Raw genomic sequence first — 10,728 nt, 5'->3', positions numbered from 1 at the left:
AGTAGCTCGCTCCCTGTAGTTGGTCGAACAGATCATCTATGCGCAGTAGGGGATATCGGTTCTTGATCGTGAGTTTGTTCAGCTCCCGGTAATCGATGCACATGCGAAAAGATCCGTCCTTCTTCTTCATGAATAGGATCGGTGCTCCCCATGGTGAGAAGCTCGGTTTGATGAATCCCTTGCTCAGCAGCTCGTTTAATTGACTGGACAGTTCCTGCATCTCTGCTGAGGCTGAACGGTAAGGCAACTTTGCCACTGGAGTAGCTCCGGGGATTAATTCGATTCTGAACTCGACTTGGCGTTCTGGTGGAATTCCTGGCAGATCTTCTGGGAAAATGTCTGGGAAGTTGCAGACTTCCGGAATGTCTTTAATGTTCTTTGGTTCTTGTTTCTAGTCTACTACGTGGGATAGAAATGCATGATATTCCTTGCGAAGATATTTTTGTGCTTTAACATAGGAGATGATTTGTAAGTTTGAACTAGGTTTGTCTCCATATATGACAAGAGTTTCGCCGTTTGGCAGATTGAGGCGAACGGCCCTTTCATGGCAAAGTATATCGGCATGGTGAAGACTTAACCAGTCCATACCAATGATTACATCAAAACTTCTTATCGAAATGGGCATAAGGTCGATTTAAAATAAGTACTCGTTTAAATTTAATGTGCACCCTATGTACATATCACTTGTGCTTTCTGTTTTACCATTTGCCATTTCTACAGTCAGTATTTTATTGAGTGGTTGGGGTTTTTGATTAAGTAGGTGCTTGAATTTATGACTCACAAAACTTCTCTCCGCACCGCAGTCAAAGAGTATGCATGTATAAATGTTGTCGAGGAGAAACGTACCCGTAACCACCACGGGGTCAGCTATTGCTTCATTTTGACCTATCGCCAACACTCACCCAACACCGCCAACATTCTTTGCCTTGGGTCAGTCCCTCTTGAAGTGCCCAGTTTCCCCACACCCATAACATGCCTAGCTTATCCCAATACCAGGAACTTGAGTGATTGGTCGCGCTGGTGCCTTACAGAAACGGACAGTGTGCCCTTTCCTGTCGAAGTTTTTGCAGTGCATCTCGCGGCAATTACTGTGGTGATGGTAGTTGCATTTGCTGCACTTTGGCAGGTTCCCAGCATATTGTTTTGTTGGCGCAGGGGTAGCAGGAGTTGTAGTGGGAGCAGTAGCGGCATAAACCGTCACCATTTGTTTCTTTGAAGGTTCTTGCGAAGTTTGCCCCTTTCTCTTGTTCCAGAATTTCTTCTTGCTGTTGTTGTTGGCATTGTTATCGTTGTTGTTGTTCCCTTTGGTTAATTCAGCGACGATAGCCGTGACTCCTTGACAGACACCATGATCAACGAGAGATTGCGCCAGTTCCTTGGCGCTGTCGAAGGTCATGGGTTTGGAGGCTAACACACTTCCTCGAAGTTGGGGTGATACTCCCCAAATGTACCTCTTCACCTTTTGGCTTTCCAGGATCAACATCCCTGGGCAAAGTATTATCATGTCACTGAATTTATTGGTTTAGCCTGCGATGTCCGAGCCTACCATCGTAAGGCCCCACAGTTCCTGTTCGAGCTTCTGAATCTCGCCTATTGGGCAGTACTCTCATAGGAGCATTCGTTTCAGGTTTTCCCAACCCATGGAGTTTGCCACCACTAGGGTTAGTGCCTTGACGTGGCCGTTCCACCATGTCAGGGCTCGTTTAGAGAAAGTAAAAGCAGCAAATTTTACTTTGCTTTCTTCAAGGCATGCGCAAATTTCGAATACAACTTCCGTTTTCTCTATCCATTGGGATAGAGCCATCACTCCCCTAGTCCCATAAAAGGGAGTAGGTTTTCCGTTGGTGAAGTCCTTGTAAGTACATACCCCGGAACGGCCATGGCTTTGGCCATTTGTAAAGCTGTTTATTCCTCCTCCTGACCCGTTGTTGCTCATTTGAGCCATCGTTGCGGTTACAGCGACTGTTACAGCAGTTTGGAACATAGCTGCATCCATAGTTAGAGGGGGCGGTGGAGGTGGTGTTGGAGTTGAGTTTCTGTGTGCCAATCTACGAGGAGGCATGTTCTGGTAGAGAAACAAAAATAAACACTATAAGTTTCTAATGTTTTGACGATCGTGTACTAGAGGGTTAGTTGTATCTTGTAATTTATTTTGCCTTTAGTTTATGGTTTCAAAGTAGGTATATCAATTTAGTTAATCCCATATGTTTTGAGAGGTATGTAAAGAAATACTTCATATTTATATATGTCACACATACGGTGCGTTACATTATGCTTCGTGTTTAGGAAAATTTTACCTAACTAGAGGTCTCCGATTACAAGTACAAAGGAAATAAGAAAAACTTTATCCGAGGTCCTATTCTATATCAAGAAAACTTTATCCGAGGTCCTACTCTATATCAAAATTATTGGGATTGAGCGAGTTCTACTTGCGGCGTGTTGTACGTTTGGAGCTAGACTCGGCATACGACTGCTTGACTCTCATTAGGCGCCTTTCAAGAATTGCTTGTTGTTCCTTCATCTCTCTTATTTATGCCATTCCTGTCACCATTTGGTTCTGAAGCGTACCTATGTGGAGTTGGGTATTTTCGTGCAGTCCTTCCAGACGACGGATGTCTGCGGCGTTACCCTGTGTAGCAGCATTGATCTCACGAACTCTGGACGCTTGCTTGTCCGCATGGTAGTTCTGGGTAGCTATAGTGCCTACAATAATGGGAAGCACTCGATCGGCTGAGCCTCCCCTATTGACATTGTAAAAATCTTGACACATGCCGAAAGGAGGGCGTACACCTAGTTTGCGGTTCTAGTAGTAGAGGTGGCTTCCCCAGATGGGAATGGGTCCTGGGTGATATGGTCTGACTTCGGGAGGATGAGGGGCAGGAGGGTTGATTACTTCTGGCTCGGAGTCTGTCCCATCAGTAGCTTCTTCTTCCTCCTCGACCTCCTCGTCGACTTCGAATTCCTCTCCGACTTCGACTTCGAATTCTTCTTCGACTTCCTCTTCGATTTCCTCCGGATCTTGTTCTATCCATCCTCCGTTGCCTTGGTTTGGGTAGTAGGGATCTCCCGCTAAATGGAATCCGGCCATTTGTCTGTACTAGGATAGAGGTATGAGAATTTTATAAGAAAATAAATTTCTATTTAACGGCATCCTATGTTTAACTATATCTTATGGTGTGCAAGGTTTTTCATTGTACTATTATTCTATAACAATACTCCTATAGTATTTCAAATTGGCGAATCTAAAAGAATTTTCTTTGGTATGTTTTTGACTTGTTGTCCACTACGACCATTCCTCGACGTACGTTGGTCAAATCCAGGATAAATATAGTTGATCAGGCTATATTTATTCTCGATTTGATTACATACCGCGAGGCCCAATCGTAGTGTCGCAACTTGCCTTAATACTTTTTACAAAACTTTGTCATGATACGAGACTGATACATGCGAGTAAAAATGTATGTTTTTAAAAGAAAATATATTGTTTATGAAAACGTTTTGTCAGAGGATTTTTGGTCCCCTTTGTATTTCTAGTTTGTATATCTTATGTGGTTCGATATATACTTAGTTCACCATAAACAATGCTCTGATACCAATCTGTCACACCCCCAAACCAGAATGGCGGAAACATTCGGGGGTGGATGACTTCACGTAGTACCATAACAATTGAATATTGTAAAGAAAGTAACACAACCATCATATATAAAAAAAACATATATTGTTGCAATATGATGATGTAAAATGTTTAATAATAAACGTCTTTAGCGTTCCTTCTTCAAAAGCTGGTAGTTACCTACATTACTGATTCCCTGAGAAATACAAGTGGTTTTGAAAAAGTGTCAACAATAAAGTTGGTCAGTTCATAAGTTGGAGAGTATGTCTTTTTGGTAGAAAATCGATGAATGTGGTTTTCAGAAAATCCAATATTTTCTATATATAGTTTGAGAAGTTCCCAAAGTTGGAGAGTGTTAGTATTTTTCATACTTGAATGATAAAGATAAACTTTGTGCTGAAATAATGTAAATACTGAACGCATATATGAATCTCGTAAATCAAACTTGTTTTTATACTTTCATGTGAGTCTTATAACCATACTATTGACACAGACTGCATGTAACAACATTCTTCAGGTGTTGTAAAGTTATGGCATTTGTCATCCCAGACCTGCCGGTCTAACTGTCGCTAACAGTTTAGGTGCGGGGTTGTCAATCCCGTATAGATCTATACACAAGTATCACGCTCTCCCTCCAAGAGATTATGGTATATAATACAGGACTTGAAATGCATACATAAGAGTACGTTGAAGTTTGAATATCTCACATCACTTAGTATAAATAGATTTACGATAAGAAAGACTTTACTTCATTTTTGTTGAAAGTATTTAGTTTTTCAAGATGTATACGTAAGATTGTATGAATAACTTGCTAACTATACCCATTATAGTTTTTCAGAAAGTATGTTCCATTTGGTGAAAATAACTTGATGATATACTAAACTTTATACGTAAAGTAAGATGTTGGTATCGATAAATAATAAGATAGTTGTTGCATTTATGTTTATAAAACGATACGTTTACTTGTATTGTACTTGTATTTCCCCACTAAGACATGAAAAGACTTGAAAAGTAGGGGTATGAACTCACTTGTTTGGTTTGAAGAGAGTGGGACTAGAGTCGAGCAGAACTTCAACTGCGGAAAGCTGCGTCTTTGAGGTTCTCGGGGATCTCGGTAGCGTAGAACCTTCGTTGGGGGTTCGGGTGCGGAAATCGAGGGTGTCGGGACGGCTTCTGGTGCTTGTAAATGTGTGAGAGTGAGTGTGGGTTTGAGAATGTGTGCCAAAAATCTGGAGGTTATGCCTTCTATTTATAGGGCTGGAAGGACGAGTACGCTGGGCGTACCACCAGAGTACGTTGGGCGTACTTCGGTTACCCTGGGCGTAACTTTGCGTCATGGCTTACGACTCGAGTCTAGCTAAGCGTACAGCTGCAACCGATGTGACTCGACCCTACACCTGAGTACGCTGGGCGTAATCCTGGCTTCCGTCTTCTAAATTCCGTAACTTTCACGTACGGGCTCCATTTTTCGCGTTCTTTATATTCACGTACGCTGGGCGTAATCGACTAGTTTTGACTTTATATTTAATGATATGTTTTAATAGGCCGGGACTGCTAATGTCCGTTAAACATTCATAGTTTCTTTATCCAACGTCGGTTTTCGTTTGTCTTTTTATGATTTTACTCCTATTGTGGAGGCCTTCAACCTTCGTTTAGGTTGCGTTAGCTAAATAACGCTCGATCTTCAATTCGAGGTTATAGCCCTCTACTACTGTTACGCAACTAAGAAAGTTCGTAACTTCTTCATACGAGGTCCAATTTGGGCGATCTTTTTATGTACGTTTACAGTTTAACGAACTCTACAACTTTTGTTTAGATACATAAGGCTAAAATGCATTTTATTGTAATTTCACTTTTTACGTTAAATAGTGTTTTACCGGGTGTGACGATATCTAACATTTGTTTATCTGAGTGGTTATAGTTTCTTCAATATAACTCGGTTTCGAATGTTCTTTATGTTTTTTGGAAACCATGGAACGATATCTAACATTTGATGTATCCCAATTTAGATATTTGAACACTTTATTTTTGAGGTTAATTTCGTTGATTCCAAATAGTTTTCATTGTATTTGACTTTTGAGTGTTACATTTCTTTTGGAAAAATATAGGGTTGTCACATAACCCATATGGCATCCACACCCCTCGTTATCCTCGGTAACTTTGTGATGAAGTCCATACAGATTTCTTCCCACTTCCACAAAGGAATCCGTAACAGCTGAACGTTACCATGCGGCCACTGATGTTCGGCCTTGAACTTCCTGCAGTTGAGGCACCGCTCCATGAGCCAAGCGGTCTCCCGCTTCATGCAGGTCCACCAATAGCTCAGTCTCATATCTCTATACATTTTTGTAGCCCACGGATATATAGAGAATTTGGACTTGTGTGCCTCCTCCAATATCTTCTGTCTCACACCCCAGTCACCGGTACCCACACCCGACCACACTATGTCAAGAGCCCCCGCCTATCCCGTACAAATAAAGGAAACTATCCCTAAATCCGCTTTATCTTCAACTTCTCTTTCTTCAAACACTCCATTTGAGCCTTATTGATCATATATAGTAGCATAGAGACCATCATCATCCTCAGATAAACATTCTCGATCGAAGAGCCTGCCGTCTTGTGGCCCAAAGCATCGACCACCACGTTGGCCTTCCATGGATGGTATACGATCTCGCAATCAAAATCTTTCAGCACATCCAACCACCTCCTATGTCGCATGTTGAGGTTCTGATGATCCATCAAATACTTCAAACTTGTATGATTAGTATGTATAGTGCACCACACTCAATACCAATAGTGTCTACAAATCTTGAGGGCAAACACCACTGCCCCCAATTCCAGGTCATGAGTGGGGTAATTCGCCTGATGAGGTTGCAACTGCCTCGAGGCGTAAGCAATTCAATGCACCCTCTACATCAGTACCCCCTAACCCTGAGATCGATGCATCACAATACACTACCAAATCATCCAGCCCCTCCGGTAGCACTAGAATCAGGGCCTCACATAACTTCTGCCTCAAGGTCTCGAAAGCCAACTTTTTGTCTGAGCCCGACCGGAAAGTCAAATTCTTCTTGGTCAAACGAGTCAATGTCAGAACGATCTTGGAGAAATCATGGATGAATCTCCGATGATAGCTCGCTAAACCCAAGAAGCTGCTGATCTCGGATGTGTTTTTCGGTACTTCCCACCGCATCACTGCCTCAACCTTGGCTAGCTCCACCGAAATACCCTCCTGGTTGATCATATGCCCCAAAAAATGCACCTCTCTCAACCAGAAATAACACTTTGAGAACTTGGCATAAAGCCTTTCCTTTCTCAGTGTCTCCAATACCTCTCGCAGGTGCTGCTCGTGCTGATCCTTGGTCTTATAATATACCAAAGTATCATCAATAAAAATGATCACCGACTGATCCAGGATCGGTCTACACACCCTTTTCATGAGATCCATGAATGCTGTTGGGACTTTGGTGAGCCCAACTGGCATCACTACAAACTCATAGTGCCCATACCAAGTCGTGGAAGTTGTCTTCGGTATCTCCTCATCCTGAATCCTCATCTGATGGTACCCTGACTGGAGATCAATCTTGAAAAACCAATATGCACCCTGCAGTTGATCGAACAAATCATCAATTCTCGGTAGAGGATAACGGTTTTTCACCGTTAGCTTGTTCAACTCCCGATAGTCAATACACATCCTGTGTGACCCATCCTTCATTTTTACGAACAGAATCGGTGATCCCCGTGAGGAAATACTCTGAGGGATAAACCCTCGGTCTAGCAGCTCCTAAAGCTGCGTAGATGGCTCCTACATCACGGGCGGAGCTAACCGGTACGGTGCCTTGGCCATCGGAGCGGCACATGGCACTAAATCAATATGAAACTCAACCTGCCTTTCCGTAGGCACCCCAGGTAACTCCTCGGGAAAGACATCTTGAAACTCCTGTACAACCAATACACTGCCCACGCCCGACGTGGTCTCGGTCCTCGTATTTGATATATAAGGTGAAAATCTGAAACAAACGTGATGAAGTAATCTCCTAGCCCTCGCATTTGAACAGTGGGTTGGCCCCTAAGATGCCCTCTCTCCATGAATAACCAGTTCTCCCCCACTTGGAGTTCGAAACCTCACCAGCTGGCGTTCGCAATCGATCATGGCCCCATTGGCCCTAACCAGTCCATCCCGACGATCACCTTCAACCCTCGCAGCGGGATCAGGACTAGATAAACATGAATCCTCTCCCAAGAACATTCAGAACCCAGTCCTGATACACTCTCGCAGTTCTCACAATGCAGTCATCCGCAATCTCAACCTAAAGCGGGGTTTGCAAAGTCCCTGGCGCATTTCGATACTTCTTGCTAAATGCAAGAGATACAATCGATCGGGTAGCACCCGAGTCAAATAAGACATGAGCCGACATACCATTGACCAAAAAGGTCCTATACATGAGCATATATATATATATATATATATATATATATATATATATATATATATATATACACACACACACACATAAGAAATGCAAATCAATATCAAGCAAGAAAGATAATACACATACCAGCCACGACGTCTAGCTCTGTCCGAGCCTCCTCGGTAGTCAGCTGTAATGTGCGACCCTTAACCATTGGAGCATCCGCCTTAGTAGGGCGGCCATCTATGATCCCCAGTGTGGCGCATGCAGGCACCGCCACTACTCCTCCCCCTCCCTGCAACCTCGGACAATCGGCCCGCTGATGGCTGATCTGGTTGTAGTGAAAACAAATCAAGACCTTCTTGGGGAAATCCTTGCTCACGTAACCCGGTTGGCCACATGCGTAACATCCTGAGCCTGCTACCTGACAAGCCCTTCTATGCGGTTTACCGCACTTGGCACACCAGCCACGGCCCTGCTGGCCCCTACTGGAAGAATCTGAGGTCTTTGGCTTTTCAGCCTGACCTACTGTTGTCTGTGCCTGCTCGGGTATCCGCTTGGTGCGAAACTCAAACTCCATCTCCCGCTCACGGGCCTTCTCCACCATTCTTTCAGGGTCGTGCACCGTGTAATTCTCACAAACTCACATATATCATCCCTCAACATGTAAAGATACCTCGACCTCCTCATATCCTCATCTGCAACATACTTCAGGATTAATAGTTCTCGTTCCCGAAACTTGGCAGTGATCTCCCCCACGGTCTCGGTGGTCTGCTGAAGTTCCTGGAACTCCCTCACTAACCGTTGAACGTCGATAGGTGGTGAAAACTCCAGACTAAATCATCTGAAAAACTCAACCAATGTTATCTCAGCCACACCGACTGTCCCCACCTAGCTAGTCACCTCCCCCACTAGACCCGGGCTTGATCCCTTAGCATATAAGAAGCGAACGCCACCTTTGTCTCATTTGGGCAAGAACTCGTATGTTGGGTGTTCTCTATGTCCGCCACCCAATGTCGGCTAACTATGGGGTCCCTGATCCCAAAGAACTCTGGTGCCTTATACGGCTTGAACTCCCGAAACGAGGGAGTTTGGGCCCCAACTTGGCCCACACCAATCTTGGCTCTGAATGCCTTGAGTCTCTCCGCCATAATCTCCATCATCCCTTCCTTGACCGCCCAAAAATCAATGGGGTAGTGTCAAGGATTCCCCTTGTAACCTCAGCTGCAACGCTCGCGTAGCCTCTCATCAATAGGCTCGGTACTGTCTCCCGACCCAGATCCCAATCCTGATATTTATCCCCCTGCTCCAAATCGTGTCACCACCATACTGAACTGCAATGTCAGAGATCATAATAATCAAGATGTCTAAAAAAAGGGATCCTCCCACGCTGGTTCTCCTAACAACTTACAAATGTAACATTAGTTTGGGTACAGGTCCTGTGCTTTCAGTAGTACAGGCCCAATCTTACCTTTTACACCTACATGTACCTTCCCAAAGGTTCTACCTGATAACTCTAATTCATCCCAAAACATATCTCACAGGCTACAACATAAATCAAATCCTAGGTTATCCTAAGATTTGCTCTACCCACATCAAACCAAAAATCAGACCAATCATAACAGTTTGCCTTTATGCATGCAAATTATACACATAAAAGGATCGAATAGACTTTTGAATAATAGATTCTACCCTAGGACCACAACCAAACAAGGAACATGAAATAAGGCCAAATCAATCATTCTAATGCTATAAGCTCCTAACCGTATACAATTTTAGAAGCGTACACATAGCAAATTCCAACCTACTATCATAACTCAAATATTAGTATAACATGCTAACATATTGGGGAACTACTTACTTGGCTTGACCTATCACACGCATTGCAGTCTCCTCTATTCCACTTTAAGACATTTTTAACTTTTATTTTTGAAAACAGTTTTATCATTTCCATAGTTTGAGTCCTGACACACCCGAGAGTGTGCCCGAATCCCGCAAACCAAGGCTCTGATACCACCTTGTAACAACCCAATTTTTCAAATTAATTTTTATTTATCATTTTTAATTAACCAAACATTCCCATAAAATATGAAGTAACATTGACCATTGTTTTCAAAATTCATAACATTAACATTTTATTCAAAACATCACAGTGTCCCAGCAAATCAAGTGTTGGAGAGTGCATACCGCGCCATCATGCCTTGCCCTTGCACTTAGGCTCAGAAGTACCTGAAACAAATCAAAAAACTGTAAGCTAGTGCTTAGTGAGTTCCCCAAAGCATACTGCACACAAACCACATAATCACATAATCCATATTAGCAAAAAAGCTACATAAACCATATTAGCCATGCATACAAACAAATAAGGATGTTGTGGGCTCCTCCCAGGGTCATACTCTAAGATTCCATGGGTCCCCCACATGGTCTTACACCTAATTGCCATGGGCTCCCCCATTTTATTTAGCTGGAAAGCCATGGGCTCCCCCACATGTTCTTACATCCAGGTGTCATGGGCTCCCCACATGGTCTTCCTTGTAAGTATCACATATATAACTAGCACACCACGTAGCATAACTAAATATCATACCACGTATCACTACATCAATGAGTGTACCACATATCACAAAATGAGCCGGCCTTGGTGCCTTCAACCCATTGGTATGGTGAGGAGACTCAACTCTCAAGAATGTTGAACTGATAAGA

The sequence above is a fragment of the Lactuca sativa genome, chromosome 4 (assembly GCF_002870075.4).
Source record: "Lactuca sativa cultivar Salinas chromosome 4, Lsat_Salinas_v11, whole genome shotgun sequence".
NCBI lineage: Eukaryota > Viridiplantae > Streptophyta > Magnoliopsida > Asterales > Asteraceae > Lactuca > Lactuca sativa.
This window is presented reverse-complemented; position numbering follows the sequence as displayed.